This window comes from Microplitis demolitor, chromosome 1 (assembly GCF_026212275.2).
Source record: "Microplitis demolitor isolate Queensland-Clemson2020A chromosome 1, iyMicDemo2.1a, whole genome shotgun sequence".
NCBI classification, from domain to species: Eukaryota; Metazoa; Arthropoda; class Insecta; order Hymenoptera; family Braconidae; genus Microplitis; species Microplitis demolitor.
The window spans coordinates 9,309,841-9,317,330 of record NC_068545.1 but is presented as its reverse complement, the minus strand read 5'-3'; positions in this window follow the sequence as shown (position 1 = coordinate 9,317,330).

Here is a 7,490-nt window from a genome sequence, read left to right as displayed (position 1 = left end):
CTTCTTTAGACCCCCTGACCACCTTTGTTATATCTTGTTACAGTAAGTGACATCTCCATAAGGGTGAATGTATTTTTTGAACAGCCTCTTAATTATGTTAATTTGTGTTTTATTGAAAGTTTAAATTTAAAATGCTCAATTTAGTAGGAGTTGAAAAATAGTTCAAATATTCCAACGTAATATTCAACGTAATCGAATTTCAAAATTGAACATCCAAAGTTCAGTAATATTTTTTTTTTTACTTTTTTTACTTTTTTTCATCAAAATAATATTATTCAACTTTTTAGTTAAATCGTTGCAAAAACTATTCAATCGATTGAATAGAATTTTTATGTTGAGGATCCTCAAAATAAAAATTCTATTCAATACACGAATGCCATCTAATTCATGTTTTGTTAATAAATAAATTTTTTTCCAAACCATGCGAAATTTAACTTTTACTGAATTTGGAAATCGTGCAGCCGTACACTTATATATTATACAGTTTTTTAACTTATGAAGGGTAAAAGGCGATTTTTTTCAAAATTACAATTTTGATCTTTTTAATTTAGGGGGGCTACTAGTATAATCGCCTGAAAAAAAGATGATTTTTGGGAATTTTCTTGAAGAAAACAACTACATGGATTGTTTTATTATTTTAAGGATAAATCTGTGGATATATAATTAATACAAGATACAATTTTTGGACTAAAAACTTCAAAATTCTGTGAGTTGTTTACAATCTCTCAATGCTCCAAATAAAAAAGTTACCCCACTGCTGCAATGATAGCGATGTTCACAGTCCATGAAATCAAAAAAACTAAAACGTTTTTTAGACTAGAAGGTATTTCCCATATCATGACCCTCAGGCTAAAAAAAAATTCAAATTTCGCGCGAAAATTTGATGATTTTTGGCTTAACAAAATTACATTTTTGATTTGATCGGAAAACTGGAGGTTTATGGTCCCATACAAAGTCGCGGTTGATGGAAAAAAGGCCGTAGGTTGGCCGATGTCTGATTGCCATTGATCGGCCAAGAATTGATAATTTGCAATGGCCCAAACATGATTAATTACCAGCAGCCATCTTATTTTTATCAAAATAGCGTAGTCCAATCGAAGTGAGTTTCTATTAAAATTTTAGAATGTATATGTTATAGCATTCAAACTTCGTATGGGGTACGTAAAAACATTTGTAAAAAAAGCTGCAGTTCGAATCAGATCGAATGGACTATTTGTATTCGAGTTAAAAATTGTATTTTTGAGAACCGATAAGCGGCTGCTCTTTAGATAACTGTAATTCAAAAAACTATTCGAAATATGCTCTTTAAATTGTAGTATGTTATTTTTGAAGGTATAGATTATCGAAGTATGCGAAAAAAAAATTGATTTTTTCAAAATTTCACACTAGTGATCCCCTGTAAAATAAAAATCGGAGTGGAGGTAAAATTTAAAAGGATTGACTTGAAGATAATCCTGAGGGCGGAAAGTGAATAGGAATGAAATTATTCGAATATAGATCATGGTCACTCTATTGCACAACATCTTATATAACTGTAAAGGGATTTATTGCTCGCAGCATCGTAACAAATGCATTACTGTAACCGTAAAATAATGTTGCAATTATCTTACTTTTCTCAAACCTTTGAAATCACGCAATTTTTCAAAATCATCTCAGAGGTTGTGGTTAATCCATCATAACCAGGCTAAATAAAAACGTGAGAATATAGTGCGATGATATTTTTAGTAATTTATAATATATAATTAAAAATTATTGTACGTAATATCTCGAGTACAGAGAAGGTCAGAAAAAATATCTATTTTAATAACTCGCTCGAAAACAATATAATGAGCGGGTTGCTGTAAATAATAATAATAAAAATAAAATTAAAAATAAAAATCTATACGGATAATAACCTTTGAATTCTTGGTATTCGCCTTACATTCGCATTCCCGATACGACACGCGTATCACACAGGAAGTGGCATGTTCGAACGTGACGATTGCTTTAGCAAATGAACAAACAATGCGAGAGAAAATCAATCTAATCGAACTTGTCTTATTATTTGAATTTTTTTTTTTTTTTTTTTTTTTTTTTTTATTTCACATGTATATATAATACTTATCGAGACCGATTTTAAAAATATTCATATTTATGTATGCAAATAAATCGTAAGAGTGTGTAACGAATATGATGTAAGAAATTTAAAAAGTTTCTATAATGACGATTAAATATACACATGATATTTTATATGTTATATCTTAAGAAATATATAAACAATATTTTTAATTTAGTACTATAATAAATTTTTTACTCAATCGTAATTAATCATTTGAATAATTTTTTTTTTATTTTTTAAATTTTCTATTACTAAATTATCATAAAATTACAAGAATTTAAGAACTCAGTTTATGGTAATGTTGAATTAGTTAGATCATTAAAAACTTGTTCGATGTAGAATAGCGGTGGGGTGGGGGGGGGGGCAAAACGGGGTACTTAAGGAAATACTAAGTTCTCAAAGACTTAAATACGCAATATCTTTTTGTTTTTAATGATATTCACAAAAAAATTCGCAGTTGCCATTAAAACAAATAAATTTTCATTTTTGCGGGCAAAATAGGGTACCCCCTAAAAAAGGTGAGAAAAAAAAATTCAGGATATTAAGAAAATTTGATCAAATCCAATTTTTTTGTAAGTAATTTACATAACGAGAAATTAAATTTTACACAATTATTGGATGCAGAGGAAGAAAAAAAAATTATCATAAAACAAAAGCCACTACCATTTTTCGACTGACACTCGATTTTTGAAAAAGTTTAACAAAAAATATTCAAAATAATGATCAGTTATATTTACAATAGTGATTGTGAAATGTTTAAAAAACATAAAAAATAAAATTTTTTTTTGTAAAATTTTGGGGGTACCCCATTTTGCCCTCACCCCTCTTCCCCTATATAATTTTTTTTATATACGTTTTATATTTTTTTTATGAAATAATCATTTGAAAAAGAAATTAAATATAATTTATAATTAACTTGATCTTAATTTTATTTAAATGCATGAAATGAAAGAAAAAAAAAACTGTTACTTAATTATATTTACTCATATTTAACGGTTATTACTTTGTAATAACAATTATTTCATATTTCAAGAAAATTATTGTAACGTAATTTCTTTCAATTAAATAATTTTGAAAATTTGCCATCTCAAACCCCCGAATTCTTTTTCAAAAATTATTAAATCAAAGCGCACACGGAAAAAAAATAGGTGCTGCAACAGGACGCAGTCTTGTGGGAGCAACAGGATTTTCATGTTACAGCTACAGGACACATCCTGTGGGAACACCTATTTTTTTTTTCCGTGCATGAAAACAAATCGTTATATATTTTTTTTTATATTAACAACGTAATCGAAAATATTTCATATAATATACAATCAGCATGATAAATACTTTTTCATTTTAAGCACTGATAATTTCTAATTAGTCGGATGCGGTGTTCTAATTCCCGTAAATGCACTAAGACATTTCTTCTCGCTTAAAATTTGACAAAAATGGGTGTGACATATCCCTCCTCCATAATCCAAGTCATCCAAATTTTAAACACCGGTTACCGGGGTGAATTCCCCTTTACTCAAACCTGTACATCGATACAGAAAGATATCAAAACAAGAAAAACACAAAAAACGAAACAGCAGTAAATGGCACGTGGCCCAATAGGGATGATAGCTAAAAAGGAACCAAAAAAAAACCTATACCTCAATAGCAGAAAAAATTGTCTAGATTGCACGTCACTGTAAATGTAACGACAAGCGACTAGTGTAGATCATTATCATGAGTTACTTCGTTTATAATCGAATTTTTAAACGATAACATAAAATATGTATTAGATTTTTTGTTAGGTTAGTATTCATGTTTACTCATTGATAAAACAACACACAATAAATATATGATTTTAACTTCGATTCAATAAAGAAATATTTTATTCAATTTCTAATAATTAAATAAATATAAATTAATTTTTAGAAAAATAAATCATCAGGATAATTGCGACTGCATGACGCCTACTTTAGAAACTTTAACGGCGTTTTAATTTTTAACATTTATTATGTAAAATATCGTGGACACTAGGGTGTTTCAAAAAATGACAAATTCTCTTATTCTTCTCGGAAACAGGTTCAAAAGTTTCATTTAGGTATATAAATACGCCTGAGAAAATTATAGCCCTTAATATTAACATTTAGAGATTCCGCATCGCACTTTTCTGTTTTCCATAAGAATAATATGAAAAAAATTTTTTTTGCGTCTTCTGATTTTTATAACTGTCTGCCGTAAAATACCGTAATTCTTCTCAATACCGTAAATTACGGCGAATTACCGTAATTCTGATCCACCAAGACATCTACTGACATCTAGTAGAATACTCAGTGACACTAGTTTTCAAAGATACTATTAAACAATTTTGGATTTAAGAAATTGTAATTAATAATAATTTATCATTCACCATTATTTTGTTTATTTATAGACAATTGACATTAAATGTAACCGATTCTTTCAATAAAATTATCACTTATTGACTTGACAATTATAAATTATTTTCAAATTTTCAAAATACCCAACCTGCTTTATGTTGAAATTTTAAAGACCTGTTAAAAGGCAATGTTCATGATCCTAGAAACAAATTATCATGCGTGACAATTGTAATTTATTTTAATCTTCTCTAGTTACACTTTGCTATTTCGGTTGGGGTAAGCTGTTGACATAACAATAGTAGTAACAAAGTTTGCAAGCAGGTATAAGAAAAGGGATGAGAGGTTTAGGGAAGAAATTCATGTCTCATTAGACCCATGAAATTTTTGAAATTATTTTGTCAACTCGACTGGTGGCACTTTTATAAAATAATCCGTTATATATTTAAAATTACTTAGACATCATGACAACGAAGTAACCCATAGAAAATTAAATGTCTTATGTATATATTTTGTTCATCTATCAATTTTGTTTGATGAGTTATTGGCCATGGGATATTTTGTCATGTCATCGTATAGGCAGCTGACTGGTGCCTGCAATCTTTAGTACTTGTCATGAAATATAATATTTTGTTTATAATTAAGTGTAAATACATCACCCAATATTTCAAATTAATTAGTTATTACATTTTTTAATAATTTTATAATTGTATTAAATACAGTACTAATTAATTTGAATGTGATTTCTATAGAAAAAAATGTTTTTGAAAATTATTGTCTAGCTAATCTACTCTCTTAGAATAAATCAGTGAGATCTCACTGATTCATTTTAAGAAAGTACTGACTATCGCTTCAAATTTTGAGATAGGAGCGGGCGGGACAAGAAGGACCCCCTAAGCTGGTTATTACTCTTTGTAGCTTTCAACCATTACATCAGTTTACTTTTGACTTACCTCGAATATATTCATAGACATTTTGCCAAAACTTTCAAAAAAAAATTTATTTTCTAGGGCATAACGGCACCCCTACAAAAAATGATAAAAAAAAATTTGTTTTTTGGTTTTGCCAAATTGTTTTCTACGTTAAGAATGTATTTCTTTCTCTTGACAACTATATTTACTTTTAAATTACTGAAAATTTTTTTTTAAGATGTAATAAATGGTTCACCCACTCTTACTAAAAAGAAAAATTGATTGTAATAATTTTTTCACAACTATTGAAATACAATTGAAATTGAAAATAAAATTGCCACTAAAATAAAGTAGAAAACAACTGGATTTAGCAAAAATAAAATAAAGTCTAAAACACAAAAAAAAAATTGTTTAGAAGTTTGTAACATTCTTTATATAATACATGCTTAAAATAAACGCCGTCAAATGCCTAACCTCGGCCTTATAAACTTTTTCATTAAACATTTATCACTTCTGGTTGGTCAAATGCAGTGTTTAAACTTTCGTAAAGTATTTGTGCATCCCTTCTACCGCAAAATTCGACGAAAATAGGCGTAATATATCCCTACTCTATAATCCAAGTTATCAAAATGTTCAAGATAGGTTACCGGAGTAAAGTCACCTTTACCTAAAGCTGCATCACTAGCAAAAAAAATTCTCTAGATTATACATGCGCATTAAATTGATCAGCTAACGATTGTGGATCGTCATTAACTGATAAATTTATGTCACCTTTAATTTATTATAACCTGAACTCTAATTTTATTAAAAAGTGATTGAAAGTAAAAATAAATACTACATTTTAATAAAATGAAATGAAAGGAGGATATTAATTAATCTTAAATTTTAAGACTTGTTAGTTTTATATTTAGAAAAAAACTTGTTCAAATTTTTATATTAAATAATACATGTATTAGACTTTCTATTAGGTTAGTTTTCATGTTTATTGATTAATAAAACAATAAAATAAAAATATTATTTTAATTTCTATTAAATAAATAAGTATTTAATTTCATTTTTGATAATTAAATAGATAAACAAATAATTTTTTATCAATTAATAAACTGAAACAAAAAAAAAATATTGATTTCTATGAAGACAAATTATTAAAATGATCGCGACTGCATGACGCCGACATTAGGCGTTTAACAACATTTTAATTTTGAGCATTTATTATATAAAATATCGTAGACGACTAGTGACATCAAGTATAATACTCGATGGCACTAGTTATCAAAGGTACTATATTTGCAATAGATTTCACACGGAAGGTATGGAATCATGGATTCAATGTAAAAATTATAAGAAATGGTCTCATGACTTCTGTGCAAGGGTAGATTATTATTATTCCGATGAGTATATTTTTGAATACTGTAAAAATTGATCGAAAAATGAACTACATTAAATTTTTTGTAATTTGACGATGAAAATATGAAAAAATCGTTTTTTTCAGAATTTTCGTTTGGTCCATTTTGCCCCAGGTATCATGCATAGGGTTAAAAATGCACAAATATATCGAATTTATAGTATTTAGAAGAAAAACAGATAAACGAAATTTTGATTAAATTTATGGAGGGGGCCTTCTTGCATCACCTTCCCCTACTTTGGGCATTAAAGGAGATCTCAAAAACGAAACAGAAGAAAAAAATTTCTTGATAACATAAATTTATTCCTAAAAATTCTACTACCAAACGATAAAAAAAAAATTTTTTTCGAAAACATTATGCCGGTAACCTTTGAAGTTAAAATTTTAATCTTAAAACCTGCAATAAAATCCCACAATAATCACTGAGAGTAAAAAACTCATGACACGTGATCGAAATCGTGGTCGTAATTTCCTAAAAAAAAAGTTTTTAAAAAAAAATCCATACACACCAATATCATTTGATCTGAGAGCACACGACGGAAGGGAGGTTAATAGCTTTTAAGAAAAAAAAATCCATCACGGGAATAAGAGAAACCGGTGTCGTATTTGCAATAAGGGGAACCAGTACGAACAATATAATTATATTTTTTTTCGTTATTCATTTTATTTGGTACTCTCTCTCCTTCTACCTTTTTTACCTCAAAACATGCTTTCTCTCCCTCATAACA